This window comes from Schistocerca serialis, chromosome 6 (assembly GCF_023864345.2).
Source record: "Schistocerca serialis cubense isolate TAMUIC-IGC-003099 chromosome 6, iqSchSeri2.2, whole genome shotgun sequence".
Classification (NCBI taxonomy): Eukaryota; Metazoa; Arthropoda; class Insecta; order Orthoptera; family Acrididae; genus Schistocerca; species Schistocerca serialis.
Genome location: NC_064643.1, coordinates 234,133,785 through 234,155,102, shown reverse-complemented (window position 1 = coordinate 234,155,102; position 21,318 = coordinate 234,133,785).

Sequence of the window (21,318 nt, the reverse complement as noted above, 5' to 3'; positions counted from 1 at the left end):
CTGTCCGTCTGGTTTGTCCCTTCTAGTCCTATGTGGTGTCACGACTTTACGTTGTGAAGGTGTAAGCGGCCTGTTAATAAATGTTGTCTGTAGTTGTGTTAGGTACTAATGTGATCTACCAAGTTTGTAAAATCTGATGATTATTTCCAATACATCGTGATACAAGACTGTGTTATTTGTTGGTGGAGGGGGCAACTTGAGACCACTGGTTAAATTGTCAATAGAGAAACTAGTAGCGACAATATTTTTTATTCGTATGATTCCCGAGGGTGAGGGTAGGCACTACCTTAAAATTTTTGCGAGTGACGTGATTAGTGATAAGAATTATCACGTTGGTTCGTGTTATTATTTAGCTGTCTTTGCAATGAGGGAGACTTGTCAACGGTGCTGAAATAGTCGTGACAAGGATGAGTATTAATGTTATTCAAAAGTTTTAAGTTGTAAAAAGTTGGCTGGTTTTCTTTTCGAACGTGACGACGCTCTGAAGGGATGCGTGTATGAAGTCCATTGCTTTATACGGTTCATTTTGTTATTAGCGATGGCTCACACTTTTCGTGTATGACTGTTTTGTGCTGTGTTACGTAATAATGGTGTAGGTGAACGGGATCGAGTCCATGGTATTGCTGGTCATTCATTTACTTTCGGGTTTTGTCCTGGTAAATTTAGTTTGCTGTGTGGTTCCGGATTTTTGTATATATCTAGTTTCTGTTTATTTTGGAGAAAATTGAGTGTGTTAGTTTTTGATCAACTCGTTATTATGTGAATTTTGCTATCTCTGTCCTCGTTTTAGGAGCAGATGTCATTTGAAGTTCATAATTCCAGTTGCGTGGAGTTGTCTTCCTTTTTTCGGTTTATTCTGAAGAAATTCATTTTTCTTTTGCGTGTAGGTCCATTACACGCTGCGATACCATGTGTGTAGTAATTTTTTATGTTTTTTTTATCTTTATTATCTAATCATTCCTGAGTGTTACTTCTCGATTATGTCGTTTTGTGGGGCTGTGTCTGGTATTCCTGTGTTTGTTAGAGCTATATAGATGTGGAAGTGTCTGCCACCCGTGTCTTCGCTTGATGTGTGTAGGTTAAGAGAATTACTCGAATTCAATTTTGTGTTTTCTGTATATTTCCATTAGGTTTATTCTACAGGAATTCTTGTGAGATATTGTTCGATTTTTTGGTTGGAATGATCTTAGAGTTTTGTTCCTGAGTAAAACTCTCTCATTTCTGCAGCTGTCCCGTTACTATCAATTTATGTGTTCTTCGAGAAACTTCGCGTGTTTCTTACGTTTGTAAAGAACTGAATTATTCAATACATTGTCGTAACGGTACATTTTATTAGAGTATATCGATTTCGGTCGAGGACTAGATCTTCACCAAGTCCAAAAACGTTCTCAACTATGAACTAGCGTAATAGCTGTTTCAGACGTACATTGTTCCAACATTGATAGTAAGTTTATGTACGTAACATTGTGTCAATTTAACCTCATACATGTTTCTTCTCAATGTTACGTACATACAGAAAAATCACTGGTCGAGCTATGTACATTTGATAACTACTACTCCAATTACGAAAAGCATTGCTGAGACGACTTTCGGGCCCGCTGATGGTCTGATTCTACACCGAAATCGATGATCTCTAACGGAATGTACTTTTATACCTGTCTACTGAATAATGCAGTTCTTAACATACAATAACGCTGCACAACGTCTCCTGTGCAAAATATTTTGTATGTTTGTTTCGCTCGTAGTGGACTATCTTGTGATTGTCTTCTCGAAGAATATAATCAGACTGTTATCAAACGTTATCTGTGGTAGTCGTAGTGGACTCGGAGCGGACTCTATTTCCTTTAATTGCTTACATTCACAATGAAAATGATGTTACCTATCTTCCTGTCTTGTCGATTACACATACATACGTACATACACACTGTCTGTTGTCACTGTAGGGTCATACTGCTGGAATTTTCTTCCGTCTGCGAAGACGAACACAGTTTGTAAACTGGTTCCAACAGTGTAGAGTCATACTGAGTTGACTTGGAACCACAACAAGAGCGTATTACTTTCCTGTTGCTTACAGAAATTAAGGTAATAGCTTGGGACACTGTAGACTGTTACGTCGCTTGGGAGTTTATTAGCTGCACGGCCTTTTTCTTCATTTAGACACCACTGGAGATCTTTCCATTGCACAACTTGTTTATTTCGTCTTACACAGATTTAAATTACTTAGAACGTTTTTGCAGTGCTTGTTTCACCATTGATATCGACGTTCCTGTACAATGTTGTGCTCTGCACTTACCGACGTTGCTGTTTCATGTTTATCAGAGTTTGCTAACAAGAATCGTATGTCGCCTTAAGCCTGGTGGGCCGTAGCATAGCAATTACTTCCGTATTCTTTCGAGTACTTAAACTATCGATATGAATTCGTTCTGTAACTTATTCAGTAATGGAGTCTTTAAGCGTTATAGTGTTGGATTTTGTATTTTGACAACCACCAACGAAACAATTTGAGGCTCTTGGGGCGAATCAGAAGCTTTCATCGAAGCAAACGCCCATCTTCAAAAGTGAGGTACTCTATACTGGCCCAGAGGCATGAGCCATTAACTTAACTGTAACCTATTATTTACCGTATACTTCTGCAGTCAGAATATCGAATAAGCTTCTAGGTGACTATGTATCTGGTGTAGAAGTACTGGAAAGCAAAAGCGTTACGACGTAGTGTGATTTCCCAGTATGATATTAGTAATAGGACTGCATGTGAAAAGGAAGAGCACTATTCGATTTACATTCCAACGCGTTGTTTGATTATGCCATGCAGCTCCAAACGGTTCCGAGATTGCCTGACTTGTAGAGACAGATCTCTTTACTGAATTCTAGACAGTTTTCAAGTGCTGGAATAGCGTATTGTCAAATTTATAGCTTAATTTCACAATGAGAACGGCATCGCCAATCTCTGACGTTTTCGATGTCACATTAATATGGTCTGCGTAATCGTTGATTCTTTATATATGTTTTCCGTACCTCGTGGTCGTGCGGTAGCGTTCTCGCTTCCCACGACCGGGTTCCCGGGTTCGATTCCCGGCGGGGTCAGGGATTTTCTCTGCCTCGTGATGACTGGGTGTTGTGTGCTGTCCTTAGGTTAGTTAGGTTTAAGTAGTTCTAAGTTCTAGGGTACTGATGACCGTAGATGTTAAGTCCCATAGTGCTCAGAGCCATTTGAACCATTTGAACCTTTATACTGTTATTTACTGCCGTCAGTATAAAAGAAAAGTCGTAAACATGTTCCAGCTGCGTAGTGTCATACTGAGTTGACATGGCACCATGGCAGTAGTATAATCTTTTCCTGACACTTAAGGAAGTTACAGTTAATGTCTGGGAGCGCTGTTGAATGTTAAAGCTATTAATTGTTTACAAGAAATGTTGTGTTTTCTTCACTTAGAAACCACTGGCTAAATTTCAATTGCACAGATGGTTAGTACTTCGTACACGTTATTGTTGAGCTCACATGAGAAAGAAGAGTACTTTAGATTTACGTCTGCATTTAGGTAGTTGATGACTGACACAAAGAACTGACGGTGCAGCCCAGCGAGAATTCAATGAATCGGTAACACGGGTTGCCGTAAAAAGTGTATTCTCGTCATACACAGCGGATAGTTTCTTAAATAAGCCACCAGACTGTAGCGTAGTTAATTAATTAGTGACTTTAAGCCACCATCAACACATTGATGTACGTACAGACAAAACAAATTTCTGTTCCTGCCTCAGAGTAAGATTAAATATCAGGCTTTAACAGCTGACCAAATGTGAAGCTGTAAAAACTAAACTAGTTGTAAATGTCCGTTCTGAGTGACCGAGCGGTTCTAGGTGCTACAGTCTGGAACCACCCGAGCGCTACAGTCGCAGGTTCGAATCCTGCCTCGGGCCTGGATGGGTGTGATGTCCTTAGGTTAGTTAGGTTTAAGTAGTTATAAGTTCTAGGGGACTGATTACCTCAGTAGTTAAGTTTCATAGTGCTCAGAGCCAATCTGAAAGTAATGTAGTGTTGTACTGTCTTGATCATTAATGTTCAGTCTAATAATGACGTCTTCAGACAATTGCTATCAAAGCAAATTTATTTTCTGCAGAATAAGTGTACCACATGATCAACAGGCGTTTCCATGATTTCGAGAATTGCCATTATTTTGATTCATCCTATAAGAATTACTAACAAAGGATTAAAATAATTCCATTTGGTAAAAAATGGATAAGCTTAATCAAGTATATGGATTGTGTTGTGGATTGGCATGAGAGCCAACCCACTAATGGTAGAGGAAGCCGAAAGGCACGCGTTTTAGCTCACGCAGGCTGGCGTGAGGTCTGGAACGGGACAAGGAAGTTAGACTAGAAAAAATGGATGTAGCTAGTGAAATACTTAACTTTAATCCACTAACGTTGAACGTAGCTCTTCTCTGTACATTCTTTACAATATCAATAGCAACTGATAATGGCGCCTTGCTAGGTCGTAGCAAATGACGTAGCTGAAGGCTATGCTAACTATCGTCTCGGCAAATGAGAGCGTATTTTGTCAGTGAACCATCGCTAGCAAAGTCGGTTGTACAACTGGGGCGAGTGCTAGGAAGTCTCTCTAGACCTGCCGTGTGGCGGCGCTCGGTCTGCAATCACTGATAGTGGCGACACGCGGGTCCGACGTATACTAATGGACCGCGGCCGATTTAAAGGCTACCTCCTAGTAAGTGTGGTGTCTGGCGGTGACACCACAGATTGTATATGTCGTTTGTGACACTGGCAACTGCTTTTATTACAAAATCTAAGTTTACTGCCATGTCGTCACTGTCCCAGGCTTTTCTTGTGTCCATGTGTGAGACACTGCTGTATGATTTACCCGAGAAGTAGGTCTGACCATATCCAACGTACTGCCCATTATCTTTGCAGCATGTTCCAACGCATGAAGAAGCTTTTCTCCCGGTGTGTGGGAGGGGAGAGAAACGAAGATCTGCGACTGGAGAAAGGTACTTTACAGGTGAGCCACGTTACATTGCATTACTTACAACATAATATGACAGGTACCTAACTGTACATAACATGGTCTGTTGATATTACAGACTGTCACGATTTACTGTGAATGATTATTCGGTTCGCTATTAACGTCCCATGTGACACGTCATTGAAAATAACGCTTCTTAGACAGGCATCTCTGCTCGATGACGATTTTGACTATTATATGTTGATATCGGAGCAGGGAAAGGCATTACATGTATGAGACGAGTGAGCTTCAAAGTGCTAAAAACTAATAAGTAAAGATTCTCTGAAGTTCTTACTTTCTTACGCACACGCAAACACTGGCGCACGAGTCACACACACACACACACACACACACACACACACACACGCATACACAATTACCGAAATGATATTTTAAAACATTTCGGTATCTGACTATAAGACATTCCGTTTTACACGTTTAAGGAATGATCTAAAATACCAACTAACACCCTTATTCCGTCCGAATAGTCGTAGGAGACCCCAAAGCTACCGATCGACTGCCTTGTCATCCTCGGCCGATAGAAGTCACTTTATACGGTAAAGGCTGCTCATGTGGTCAGCATATTGCTCTTCCGGCCTTTGTCAGTTTTCGTGACCGGATATACAACATCGCCTTCGATGAATGTCACTGGAGGACGGATGGATGTATTGATTACTGGAGCGAAATGGGATGTGCTAGTCGCTAAACAGCACACAAAATTCTTCATCCTAAGACTTGGGTATATTTCCAGAACTATATATTTTTTAAAAAATTTACCGTACTCGTCTCAACATCATGTAAAAGATAGGGCTCGTGTCCTCTTAAAATTGGTTCTACCTACATATCAAAAGCTAAAGTGCACATAAAATATGCGGTATAAGAATTTTATACCACAAGTATCACAGATCTAGTGGTCGTCTAACATGGGTATAATTCCATTACAAAAGTGTGCTATTCGGTGAGAGTCACGGTGACATTGACGTATCCAAGGTGATGTGTATGAGGTGGGACTTTGACGGTTGATTGGCCAGTCACACCATCACCTACAGTAGTATGTACTCTGACGTGAAGTTTAGTTTCAGACTGTGTCTCACTGTGTTCCCTACTGGCCTACTTCACTGCTTTACCTGCCTGCTCTTTTCCCCAGATATCACTGGCCCTACCTCCTCTCGTCCGTGTTACTAGCACATCATATCCCGACTTGTCGCATTAGGTAGGATAACGTTGATAGTGTAATCCAAATATTGATTTAATGATTCTAGGAACCGTATTGCAGAGCATTAAATTTAATACTGACCTAAGACATTGAGTGTTAATTCCAACCATAGATTCACTCATGCCTGGAAATTGTGTGTGCTATTTGTTAACGCTGCCCAGAAACAATGTGAGAGGCTTGAGAATGGATTTCTCTCTGTTAAGTTGTAGAGAAGCGTGCTGAAAAATATTCTGGTAGCAGAACTTCACTTAATATGCGTCCAACACGGGTGGCTGGTTGAATGAGACTTCGCAGACTATTTGGTTGCTCAGCCTGTAAGCTACTGATAGGATTTCTTGTAAGATTGACGAAACCAAATGTACGGTGGAATCAGAGAATAGGGAACATGAATTGTTAGTAAAATCTGTTATAGTCCCATTTACTTTCCTTTCAGTAGAAAGAACACGGAGGCACACGGAATAAGGAAACCGTGTCTCAATAAGTTCCGTTTTAGCCATTCTGTCTTTCAAGCTTAACACTTCGTCGATAGGAAAACGGCAAGGAACGTTTGAAAAACAGAACTGTAACTCGGATATTACAGCCATCAATGTACAAGCGCTATCGCTATCTCCAGACCCAAAAATTGGAAATAGTGTAACAATTTGTAACAGACGTAAATTTAAAGAACCAGCGCTATCTCTGAAGTACCAAACATACTCTATATAATCACACTAATAGGTTTTTCTTTTTTCAACAGGAGCGTCAGTTCACGCTGGACGCGTTTTTAGAGGAGATACTGCAGATGCGGCTGCAGGAAGAGAAAAAAGTCCTTTCTGTTTCGGTGAGTGTAAATTCGAGCAGTATAGGGAATAGTAGCAGTTGGTTTCAATGTGAAGTTTTCGGTTTCTCACTACCTGATAACTTGCTTTCGAGTACGATACTAGTTACTAATCTGCTTCAGGCTGTCATGCTCAGTTGTTGTTCATTTTATGCGCAATATTTCTATGGATGTCCCAGTCATAAGCTGCATGTGTAGCTAATTTTACGTTAATACCTACTGACTGCTTGGAAGTTAACCAGTCACGCAATATCACACGACTTGAAGAAGTTGGCTCGGCCAATCGTTGAAAAATTGAGCGTAAAATAGGAACAACAACGCGGCATAGCCCAGAAGCACATAATTAACCGATCGTACACAGAATATCTAAACGTTAAAGGGATATTAGTTATTTCTTAGTATTAATAATTACTGAGACGTGGGAAGAATGCTGTTACTAGGATACTAAAAAGAATTACTATATATTTAATGTCGATATCTGCACAATGCTAAATTTGTGATAGATGTAACAATTCGTAAACACATTATATAATAGGAACTAGCAGATTTTGAATTACCCATCATGTTGGATAACATAATAGTAACACGTTCTTTTCCAGCAGGAGCGTCAGTTCACGCTGGACGAGTTTCTTGAGGAGTTGCTGCAGGGGAGGCTGCAGTGAGGAAAAGAACGCCATGCTGCTACGGTGAGTGAAAATCCTATCTCTGTAGAGATCAACAGATTTTGATTTCTAAGTGCGTTTCTCGTTTCATGACCAGTTCAAAACTTCCTTCAGAAGGGAAATCTTCATTATACTTTCTACTCTACAATTTTATGATTTTTGATATAACTGAAATTCTGTCAGCTTAGGTATATCGATAAGGCTACAAAAATCTATGATCCACATGAATATCTTGTCGAAATCCGTAGTCTGTACTTCTTCTATAACTGTAAACTGTGATCAGATACGTAGTCCTTTTGTGACTATGCATTTGTTCACTATGGTATTAGTACAATAGGATATACTTACACTGAAGAATCAGTGCTACAATATGTTTGCCTACAATTTCACAGTAAGCAGAGCGTTCCAGGAAACATTTTCATACATTTCCTTCTGACCATAAAACAGTTATTACGTTCACCCTCAGCGTCCTGCGCGTACTTTTGGTATTTCGTTTGCATTTTTTATGCTGCATAAAGTTTTTTTGTCATATAATTATCCATGAAGCTCTCCCAATTTCAACTGAACATTTACAAATGTTAAAATCTGCTACTTCGGTTTGAGTTACAGTTCTCTCCGTTCCTTAATGCGTGAAACGAAGTTCAGAATAATGCATCTTCAAGATACAATGATTTTATAGACAGAAAAAATTATCCTCAGGAAGCAGGGTATAGGCAAACTGTCATTACTGGTAGTTTTCATCGATAAATTCATAACTGTATTTACGATTATTAGTATCCTGAGTTTGGTGAGTATGGCCGACTGGAAAATCCATTCTCTGACTCTGTATCCTGTCCGAAGAGCGAATCATAAAATGTATTGTCATTGCAGTATTCTTTTACTGTATCATTACTAAAAAGTGTTTTACATTTGTTCGAAAAGCTATAAACTAGTAGCTGTGTCTCGCGTCCGTCGGTCGTCGTAATTTAATGTATATATTATTATTGTTATTATCATTTTTTGATTGTTGCCGACTTACGTGGTGGGCCTTAATAAAAATGATATTTAAGTTGAACAATGTAATAAACTTTTCATATAAATTTCCTCGGCTAGTCAGTTGACGTTAAAGCAAAAGATCTTTAGTTATTAATTACAATTGCGGCCCACACACGCGCGAGAGTATTTTCTTACCTCCGTTGACCATTGTATTGTAGTCGGAGTCCTGGCTCTGGCTCTCAGCTATGGTACTGAAAATAAGAATCTTAAAGCTAAGTATTTTTGCAACTTCGTGCGGCTGTGGAGAAAAATTAATATTATGCTAATAGCGGGCGAGTTTTCCGCTTCCGCTAATTTTTCATAAGTTAATATCGCCACGTAATGGCGTCGTTGGCTGCATCGGCCGCTGCGATTGTTGAGCTGTAAATTACTTGAATGCAGGTTAATTCAAGGAAGGCGGACATGAAATCGGGATCACCTCTTACAAATTAAAAGTGCACAATAAATTTAAATCAGTATATTATATGCTTAACTCATACAAATATGCTTACATTCGTCAGCACACGCAAGATGTCCCTCTAGACACATTCAAGACAAGCGAAGAAGTAAGGTCGACTAAAAAATTAACAAAAGAGTGTAACTGGGCTTCTCTTTAGATCATTCTGTCATAAATTATTTCTTTGCAATCTAAACCTATACAGAGAAATTATTATTTTACGGCTACATGATAAAAAATTTGGCACTGGGGACGCTATATTGCCCCCCGAAATGTTTGTGTCATAAAAAATGGTCGTGTTTTTTGACACAAATATTTCCACTTTCATGTCCACAGTGTCCACACGCAGATTTTTCTTTCACAGTCTATATATGTCACATCGTATATTTAAATCGTTAAATTACTGAGGTGTGTTGCGCACAAAGTGTAATACAGATGAAGTTCAAGGTATACAACCACGAGTTAGTCCGGAATATTTGAAGTCCCAGGGGTGTCAACTGTTCGCTCCCCATTTGGCGCGGCCGTAGGGAAACCTGGGGAAAACCTCGGCGGAGCGACAGACTAACTGCTTTGGTCAACTTTCACTTAATTGTTTCTGGAATGTCATTGGAGTACAGGATGTGCATACAAATATTTTTGTTGCACTATGCAAAAAATGAGGTCATTAAAACAATTGATTGCGGTGTCGTTGATGATCTACGCCGCGACGTTTGGCTCGCGACGGCGTCGGTTGGTGTGTTCGGTGCTCGGCGTTTGCGGCGGCTGCGGAGAGGTCAACGCCCGCTCGACGCCAGCGTGTGCCTCGCCGTCGCGGAACGTCAGAATCAGCTGATCGGCTGCACCGTTGGCGATGCGCTTCTGTCTCGGCCGGGCGTGGCGGAGTGGGATGATATCCGCCCCCCGCTCTTGTTGGCAGGAGTTAGCTCTGCTACGCATCTCCGACGTAGTACATGAAACACACACACAACCAACGTAATATTTGTTTCCCGCCGCAGATGGTTACGCTAGTGGGAAAGAAGAATTTATTAGTGCGGCAGTTGTTGTTAAGTTTTCGCCAGTTTCCGAGTGTCAGGCCAGCACTGTCTTGCAGAAAACATGACATGGACCTTCTCCCGTGATAGCAGTTTTGATGCAATACTATTTCCATTACACGTCAGTTTTTGTCTTGATAAAATTATTTATGTTTTCGCCGCACTCGCAGGCACTGGTGAGTGTCCCAATACGAGCTTAGCACAAACATTCGCCGTTTCTGCGGTCGCTGTTTTGCAACAGTCCACGCATCGCATTCCAATCTCGCATTATTGTGCTCACTGAAACTACAGTCTGTCCCAAAAATATTGACGGTGGGTTCACTTCACGTTAACAGTTCACATTTATAAGCAAATTCACAGTTTTTCGTGCGTAATATTGGCGTTTGGCGTCTTCACCGCTGTTGAACGTTCAATACTAGCACTTCACTGTCCGTATCACAGTTTCACCTTCACAGTTTTTCACACTGTTTAAAGTAACTGTTTCGATTAGTTCACAAACACTAATGAATTTCATTCAGTCTGAACTGGATTTTGGTTTGTGCTGGATTTTACCAGTCTCTCGCACTACTTGTCTCTTTTTATTTTCCACTTAGAGTCGTACTTGCCTTCAGATTTTTTGACTATACAATTGTATTTCCGTCTCATCTGAGGTAAGTCCCCATGTCATGTCTGCCCACTCATTGCGTACTTGCTCTCCAGAGCCAGGCTCGACTTTACAAAACTTTGCCTCTCGCATTACTGTACACATTTTATAATCTAGGCCTAGCGTGCAAGTTCCTAGATTAGTGTTTGATTCGTGTAAATCTCTGCCTTAGCAGATGGCAATATATTTTAACAGTGCTTAGCGGTAGTCGCGTTTATTGATTTGCTTTGTACCTTGTCCACAACACATGAGGTACCTTGGGTGATGTACACCCTGCACTCATGTTGTTTAGTAAATTATGATTGAGCATATTTCAAGATCGGTATAGACATAAATACATGGAACAACATATACATTATAATATTAAATTTTCATAAGTTTCATTACTACTACAGTTCAAAAATATTCATGACACACTAATGAAAAATTCTTTCATCATTATATGTTATTGATTTTTTAAAAATATTTTTAGAGCATTTTTCAACATGAAATTTTTAACATATTCTTAAACCTACGTTCATTTTTTTCTTCAAAATGCAATTGCTTAAAAATACTATTATTCCTTAACATCTACAAAATTGAATCGCACTAATCTTGTGTGCCTCATTGTCTTTAAATGTTACACTAAAATCTTAACATTTACACACAGAAAAAAAAATACACTCTAAACTTAACCTACTACACATATGTAAACGTTGCTCTACTGAGCGAACTTCTTTAAGTCTTTGTAAGTATTTTTCTTGTTTACTTCGTAATTGCCTCCTTATTCGACCACGGGATGGTGTAGTTTGCGTGACAGAAAGTATCGTTAGGTACCACTTCGATGTTATAGGTGTAGCCCTCGATAACACCGGGTTTTTCCGAAAACACATTCTCATAATCTGTAAGTAGCTGAGTCAATTCGTTTTGTTGTGCTTCAGTCAAATGTTCTGACTCCCTAACTTTCATGGCTATCAGTTTCGTTTTTTCCTCTTTATCTTCAGTAATAAATTCTTTATAATACGCTTGTCTTGTACTTAAGTCAGAATATAAATTCATTACCTGTATTCCTTCGAATCTCGACTGAAAGTTCCGGCAATATTTACCGTGCACTTCCCGTGTCCTCAACAATGGCAAAATTACCCGTCTACCCTCATTCATAAGGCTTATTTCCCCGCACAAGAGGTCGATTTTTGCGTCCCTCTGGCGTAAAAATTCCATCCCCAGGATGCAAGCAACACCTAATCCCTTAACTACTAGGAACGAGCTTTTCATTGCTTCATTTCCTACCGTAAACTCGACCTGCACCTGGTGCTTTATGATATGAGATTGTGCACCTATTGCACCTGTAACACGACAATTCTTCACTGGCAATACTGGTATTCTATTATTTTGACTCAAGTACTTGTAAAAATTTGCGCTCATGACATTGGTTGACGCACCGGTATCGACTATTATGTGTATTGGTGCTCCGTACATATCTGCTTGCAATATAGCCTGCACAACACTTTTGTCGGTTCGGTTACATTTCTGCGGTATGTCTACAAGTTCCTTTTCTATTTTTGTTCCTTCATTGTATCTCAGCATACAAAGTTTATGGCTGTCATCTGTGAATGTGCCCTCACTACACCATCCTGCAGCCAACAACGGAGGGCGTATTGTGGCTGTCTTTAGTTTAACGGATGAGCATTAGTGGGTTGACAGTTGTCTGTCACTTCCACTAACCTCACATTGTGGTTCTGGTTGTTGTTGTTGCTACTGTTGGGTTGGCCACCCTGCCTCCCCGATGGTGTATTTTGATATTGTGTATGGCTCTGGTTTTGCGGTGGTCGGTTGTAACTTCCTGACATGTTCTGTGATGGACCTGGGTTGGCGTTCCATTGTGGCGCTGTGTTTTGTTGCCACTGTGGTGTCGGTTCGTTACGACCACGCCACTGGTTTCGGTTGTTCCGCCATTGCGGATTGCCGATACCATTATATCCATTACTCATGCGTCCATCATGATGTCTCTTTCGATTTTCACGATTGTAACCGTTGCCGTTATAACCATTGCCATTGTTTGTGCCTTGATTCTGTTGCCGGTGCTCTTGCCTATTCCCGTTACCATTTGGTACTAAGTTACTACCATTACTGTGGCTGCTATTGTAATCGGCTTTGTGTTGATTATAGCCTGCATGGTTCCACTTGTTTTCGGTTTTCATATCTTCGATCAATAGGTCAACAGAATCCACTATTTCCATGAATTGTTCTATATCGTATTCCGGCACATTGATGAAATATCTTTTAATTTCACTGGGCAACTTCATTTTTATTAATCTGATTATATCACGATCGGACATTGGCTCGTCCCAGTACCTGGTTTTGTTTATATACTTTTCGAAATATTTGCGTAACGTTCCCATCTTAGGATTGTACATTTCTGGACTGTACAACTCCTTTCGTAGTCTTTCTTGGACGCTATCGGACCAGAATTTTTGCAAGAATGCACCTTCAAACTGTTCAATCGTTAGACATTTTTCGGACACGTCGGTGGCCCACAGTGCCGCGTCACCTTGAATAAAGGAGACCACGAACTGTATTCTTTGTCTTTCCGTCCATGTCCTGGGAAACACATTCCTAAAGCTCTTAATAAATACAACAGGGTGGACATTTCGTTTTTCGCTATTGAAGGGTTGGAATGTCCTGTGTTTTATTACATTGTCCTCTTTTTTGCATATCTGATTGCTACATTCTGGGACATTCATCACTTCGTGATGTGCGCTGCACGGTATCGCGTGTTGCTCGTGCTCATAATTCGCATTAGGTTGCGGTTGCGCACTCGCACCCTGGCTACCGTCAGCGTTATTATAGTAATCAGTACGCGGAGTCTGATTCATGATCTGTCCGCCACTGTTTACATTGCTTTCCAACGCAGACAGTCTCCGCGCGACCTCCTGTTGCCAATTTGGCAACTCCGCAGTCACACGGGATTTGATCTGTGTTAATTCGGCACGTAGTGCGGCAGCGCTAGCGTCAATATTTACACTCGCGGCCGCAGTCGCTTGTTCTACAGCTGTTTTTACATCGCTTTCAATCTTTGCAGATATCTCGCGATCCTTTACTTCTAGCCATTCATTTAATTCTTTTTCTACTTTTTGAGCTTGCACTTCCAAATATGCGTCAATACTTTTCCGTGCATCTATCTCCACATTATCCACGCGGTTGGTTAAAGTCTGGACATTGTCTTCAAGCCTAGCCTGCGATATCTGTAATTTTTGCATCTCTCCGGCTAAGCTTTGCACAAGATCGGGTATTTCTTTGCACGCGTCCCGCATCTCGGCAAGTTCGCTTTGGATCCTATCTAGTTTCGCTTCATTGCGCTGCTCTTGCTCACGTAGCATCTGAGCCAGTTTCTGATCTCTTTCCCTATCTCTTTCTTCTAACCTGCGCAGAAATTCTGCAAATGGGTCTGCAATCGGTGAGCATACTGGTGCCCCGCTTAATCTAGCACTCGATTGGCCCCCCTGCCCAGGCAGTGGAGTTGTTACTCTATTCCCATTCTGCTGTGGAGCGTCATTCACCGTCCACAGATCCTCGCCCCCCGCTCCGGAAATTATGTTATCCGAGGCGGTGGCTTGGGATTCGTTTACGTATTGCAAATGATCCTCACTTTCCATATTAACAGAATTTTGTTCTTCTGGTACGGATGCTTTAGGTTGTCCTATCTTACCCATACTAAATTCACTTTAAGCCACTGACAAATCTTTAACACTGATACACACACGATTAATTATCCCCTCCAAAAATAAACATATAAATACACAAAACGAATAATTATCCCCTCCAAAAAATAAACACATAAATACACAAAACACCGAAGGTATCTCATGTGCACATGGGTTCGATATTCCGCACAGAGCTACACAGGATGCTTGCACAATAGGCCTTACCTTACTTATTTTTCTTTCTCGCAATCCTTTTTCTTTTCTACACTTTTTCCTCTCCAGATCTCCTCAGGGTGTGGTTTTGTTGTTGTACATGTAAAAGAATTCATACAAGCATTAATATTTTACAACAATTAGACACATACATAATTACATTCATTACAATAGAATCATATTAATCGGGCCCCAAAGTTGCGGCGCCAATCTCGCGTCCGTCGGTCGTCGTAATTTAATGTATATATTATTATTGTTATTATTATTTTTTGATTGTTGCCGACTTACGTGGTGGGCCTTAATAAAAATGATATTTAAGTTGAACAATGTAATAAACTTTTCATATAAATTTCCTCGGCTAGTCAGTTGACGTTAAAGCAAAAGATCTTTAGTTATTAATTACAATTGCGGCCCACACACGCGCGAGAGTATTTTCTTACCTCCGTTGACCATTGTATTGTAGTCGGAGTCCTGGCTCTGGCTCTCAGCTATGGTACTGAAAATAAGAATCTTAAAGCTAAGTATTTTTGCAACTTCGTGCGGCTGTGGAGAAAAATTAATATTATGCTAATAGCGGGCGAGTTTTCCGCTTCCGCTAATTTTTCATAAGTTAATATCGCCACGTAATGGCGTCGTTGGCTGCATCGGCCGCTGCGATTGTTGAGCTGTAAATTACTTGAATGCAGGTTAATTCAAGGAAGGCGGACATGAAATCGGGATCACCTCTTACAAATTAAAAGTGCACAATAAATTTAAATCAGTATATTATATGCTTAACTCATACAAATATGCTTACATTCGTCAGCACACGCAAGATGTCCCTCTAGACACATTCAAGACAAGCGAAGAAGTAAGGTCGACTAAAAAATTAACAAAAGAGTGTAACTGGGCTTCTCTTTAGATCATTCTGTCATAAATTATTTCTTTGCAATCTAAACCTACACAGAGAAATTATTATTTTACGGCTACATGATAAAAAATTTGGCACTGGGGACGCTATATGTGCTTCGCGTCTGTATTACGTTCTGTACAATATCGATACAGAAAACGAGTTTACAATATCTTGTGGCCCAACGATGATTTAGCATTTTGCTTTACGTATGTATTATTAACTCACGGTAGTAGGGCGACGTTTTTATTTATGAATTTTTAATTTGTCGACAGGTCACTCCAGCGTCCTCCGCGCAAACCATGGAGTTCTGTACTTCACACCGCGCAGCTCTTGAGAACCGCCATGTCAGACGCTGAACATGTGATCGCGTCTCCATCAATGCCACGTCTGGAGAACACCGTCTGGCTGCCAAACGGCTCGACCACGATACCGCGGCGAACACCACCTGATACCATAATTACCGATCCAATAAAACTTCGGATCAATGAGATGACACCGTCTCGTTATTTGTTTTATTTAGAACAGGTGGCGTTGTGGTAATGCAAGGAGCTCGCATTCGGTGATACAAGTTCTCTTTCGACCACACTCTAAGTAGACTAAGGGAGACGCATGGATGGTTTCTTTGGATTAAAACTCACTCGATTTTCTCCCAAGAGCGAGCTCCATCTATCATTACCTCTCCGTTGATAGAAGTGGAAGTTACACCCAAGTAATTCCTACTTCTTACATTTCTCTCAGTAAGAAATTGATTTGGGCAGTATTACAAAACATACTTGTTCTAAAGGTACACGAATGGAAAAAATTACAGCCCACCGGATCCCCATTTCAAAATTTGCTAATTATGTTTAACAGCAAAATCATTGACACAGATGATAACATTCAAAAGACTAGGGAGATTAGAAAAGCTCTGCTTCTAACGATAACGAATTGGTCCTTGCAGTCCTGACATTCCCTCTTCAACTCAATGGGCTACATGTAATATAGCAACGAAGGTACTAAAACATAAGCAGCATTCGACGTCCCCAGGATACAGTGTTCACCGCAGTCGGTTAGTCTTCACTCATTAATGACTGTCTACACTTGTAAGCAGAAAACTACACTAATCAAAACGACACTAATCATTCAGAACATAATGACCACCTACGTAATAACTGGTAGGTCCACTTTTGACACGGACAACGGTGGCGACGAGTCACGGTACGGATGCTATGAGGTCTTAGTAGGTCGCTGGAGGGAGTTGTCACTACATCTGCACAAGCAGATGACCTGATCCCCATAAGTTCCGGGGAGGGAGCTACGAGCTCTGACGCCACATTGAAACTCGTCCCAGATGCGTTCGATTGGGTTCAGATGTCGCGACATGGGAGGGCCAACACTTCAACTAGAACTCGGCACTGCGTTCCTCGCCATACACCATCACATTCCTTGACTTGTGGCAGGACGCATTATCTTGCTGGAAAATGCTACTACGATCAAGAAACACGATCGTCGTTAAGAGGTGTACGCGGTCTGCGATCAGTGCATCGTACTCGTTACTCGATATAGTGCCTTGCACAGACTCCACTCCCAGAGAATAATGGAGCCACCCCCAACTTGTCTCCGTCCCGCAGTTCAGGTGTCTAGGAGCTGTGGCCCAACAAGACGACGGATTAGCGCCCTACCATTGGCATGGTAAAGAAGGTATTGCGATTCATCAGACTATGCAACGCTCTGACACTTCGCCAACATCAAGTGCCGACTGTCACCGGCCAGTTCAATCGTAGCTGCCGATGTGGTGTTAACATTGGTTCCATCTTGGATCGTCGGCTGCGGAGGCCCACCGTTATAAGTGTTCGGTGCACTGTGTGTTCAGACACACTTGCACTCTTCGCAGCATTAAATTCCGATCTCCGAATGTTCATTCCGTCACCGTTCGTCGACTGTCCTGTTATACCAGTCGGCCCAGCATACGTTGTGCAGCATCTGCAATGAGGGTTGGCTTGGGCGGCCAAGCCCACGACGTCCGGACGTGGTTTCACCGTGGTTTCGCCACTTACTCGAGACATTCACAACAGCGCTCCTTGAATACCTGATAAGTTGTGCAGCTTCAAAAATGCTCGTCTCAAGCCTCCGGGCAGTTACAATCTGCATTTTTTCAGACTCAAATAGATCGCGCACGTCCTACATACAACACACGAATGTCACGCTCACTGACACTACATCCGCGGTGCTGTACGTCACCATCTGTCACTCCTCACCAGGTGATGCTCTTATGTCCTGGACATGTTTATATCTATGGTGGGTAGGTGTTCGTAATGTGCTGGCTGCTCAGTGTAGATTTCAGCGTTTTGCAGAACTCTGACCGTCTCATTGTATCCAATACGAACGTAACTCCAACTGATAGGGGGCTTCAATACGCATGTTACCTGAGGATAAATGTGTGTGAGCAATATAACAAGTAGCCTTGTTAAAAGAAAACCAGTTAGTTTAAGTTAAAAGTAACGGAAGCAATAGTGTACGGTTAAATAGCAATCTCACTTATTATCATCATGTTAAGTGTGTAAACTTACTTAGAACTTAGTGACTTAGCAACGCAGATTGACATAAAATTATTGTCAAGAAATCAGTACCGGCGTATTAAAAAGTAAATGCGACTGACATCCGACAATGCGAACAGGAAAGTGTTACAGTTCTGTGAACATTTTGAACAGAATTGAAACGGTCAATGAAGAAAATTCTATCAGGATAAGGCAGCAGACGAAAATAAGGAATACTTCGATTTATCAAGAAACATTTGTGCCTAATGCATAGATCACGTGTGTTAAGGACAAGTCTGGCGCAAAGTACTAGGATAATTCTGAAATTCTGTCAATGTAACTGACAGTTTAGACGGGATCTTCATATAAATATCTTCACAAGCATCTCCCAGAAGTCACGCCACTTAATGACCCCGTCAGATACATCAGCATGTTACTGTAGCAAACTATCCTCCTGAAAAACTTGATCACCCCTGTTGTCGACGGCCCTTGCGAACATTAGTGGTAAGAGATCAGAAGTAGAAAGAAATTTTCGTTGACACAGCGATGACAGAAATTAAGCTGTGTGAGCGGCATTGGAACAAATTCCCAACGTAGCTGATAGAGGGCGGATATACACGAAGCGCCAAAGGAATTGGTTTAAGCATGAGTACTGAAATACAGAGAAGTGTAAGCAGGCAGAATAAGGCGCCGCGGTCGGCAACGCCATCAGGTTTGGGAACAGTAATTGAAAATGTTTGCCAGAAGATGATGATGATTATGATGTTTGGTTTGTGGGGCACTCAACTGCGCCGCCACGGTCGCTGGTTCGAATCCTACCTCGGGCATGGATGTGTGTGATGTCCTTAGGTTAGTTAGTTTTAAGTAGTTCTAAGTTACGTCTCATAGTGCTCAGAGCCATTTGAACCGTCTTTGAATTCAACTGCGCGATTATCAGAACCCGTACAAATTCTCAACCTTTGGTCATTCCAATCTCGCCATTTTCATGTATGAGGATAAAACGATGAGGACAACACAAAGACCCAGCCATCTTGAGGCACGTGAAAATCCCGAACCCGGGACCCCGTGCCCGGGAAGTGAGAACACAACCGTGAGACCATGAGTTTCGGACGTGTGCTAGAAGACAGTTGTTCTACTGGAGGCCCAGTTGCACATGATGAAGGCAGAACATTAGAAGGAGCTGAGAATTAAAAATTTTAAGATTCTAGCCCGAAGAGAGAAATTAAAATACTGGAAGCATAAAGTGCCAGTAACATGTGATTTTTTTTCTGTGACAGTGAATTATTATAATTTTTTATGCTGTGTTTTATTCTAATGTATTAAAGTTGTCTTACAGTTCAAACTGTTTCTCTGTGTTTGTCCTGTTAGTTATGACTGCTACTATTCTAATTGTTGTCTGTCTAGTATCTAATTACAGCATATTTGACACTGAACTAAGTTTCATCGAATCACTTAAAATTGGAAGTACTTCAAAAATAAAAGCAGAGTAGCCACACTGCCGGCTACAGAAATCAGTAACTGTAAGCTACATGTCAGTTGCAGGCTTGTAGACATGATGTCAGGTGCTGGTTTCTACTTAAATGACTTAACAATGAGACAGACTGAAAATAAAACAAAATAATAGTAATAAACCATCCTTGTTACTCCAACTTCGAACAACATATATATGCTGTAACAGTTATCTGCATGAGGCCCTATGTAATCAAGTTTTGCATTCTCTGTACCATAAATATCCTAATATATTAAATTATGAGGGAAAGTGCTCCAAACCCTAACATTGAGTGTTCTATCGTCCCAGCAGTACTCTGCACCTGGTAATGTTTATAATTGAAACCTGTAACTTTTATGACAATAGTTTTTGTACTGAAGGATTTTGAGAAGTACACTGCTATGATGGGGTTCTTTTCTGCAAAAGTAAACATAGCTTTCCTAGCAATACTCTGCACCTGGTAATGTGTATTATGGAAATTCGTAACGTTTATCACAACAGCATTTATATTGAGGCCTTTTTGAGTAATTCATGGCTAAGATGCGCACTCTTTTCTTTAATAGTGAGAATAGTATTGTTAGTCTTTTGTAGCAATACTTTGCAGCTGTTAATGTTTATAATGTCAGCCATTTGCTTTTATCCCAACAGAATTTGTAGTTCGGTCTTTATCAATAACATCTTTCTATGATGGGGCACAGTTTTCTGCTACAGGAAGCAGTGCATATGTGGCTTCCTTAACAATATTCTGCACCTACTAATGTTTACGATGGAAACACATAACTTCTGTCACAACTATATTTGTAGGGAGGCATTTTTCAATGGCACTATGATATGACAGGGATTTCCCTTACGCAAAGGTGAGCATTAAGTATGTGAAAAAACTGCATCAACGTTAGTGGCAAAGTGAGGTAGGAATATTTCCTCAGTAATAACTCAAAGTACAACAATTCTTACAGACGACCCATAGCATTTCAGTACCAATTTCACACATCTTGAAGTAGCACACTCCTTAACTAATTATTGCTCTTGCACTGATCACCAAAGTATTAGACATTGCTCACAAAATTCCATTGCATTTTGTCACAATGTGAACTACTTTTTGGCTGCGTTTTCTAAATAAAAATCTGTCTTCAATATCATCCATTTTTCTTGTACCATACAGTTGTACATTATACTGAGTAAAGTGCTGCTACAGGCACGACTGGCAGGAATGAAAAATGTAATTCAGTTCTTTGCACAGTTTGTTTGTCATTACGTCTACATTTTTCTAGAAATCTGCAACCTTATACCCGCACACACTTTTGTTCGAAGCAAATCATGTTGTAAACAAAGAGTAGTGATTAATATGGCAACAATTTAACAAATAAACTATCCCAAACTGACATTTTATGTTATTACACAAATGATTATTTATTTTGTGTCAATGTGTTTACTACATATTCACAAGCTTAAGCTAATCTAGGCGACAAGACTGCATTAATAGTGAGCAGAATTGCAGTAAAATAATCTCATAATAAGCAATGTGCTCTTTTAATACTGTAAACTGATGGACATTCACATATTTGTTGTTACAGTAGACAATTTGAGAGGTGTCTAGGGTCTATAGTGAACACACAACAGAACTATCGCATGATATTTTATCCAACTCGCTTTTACTTACTCACTCTG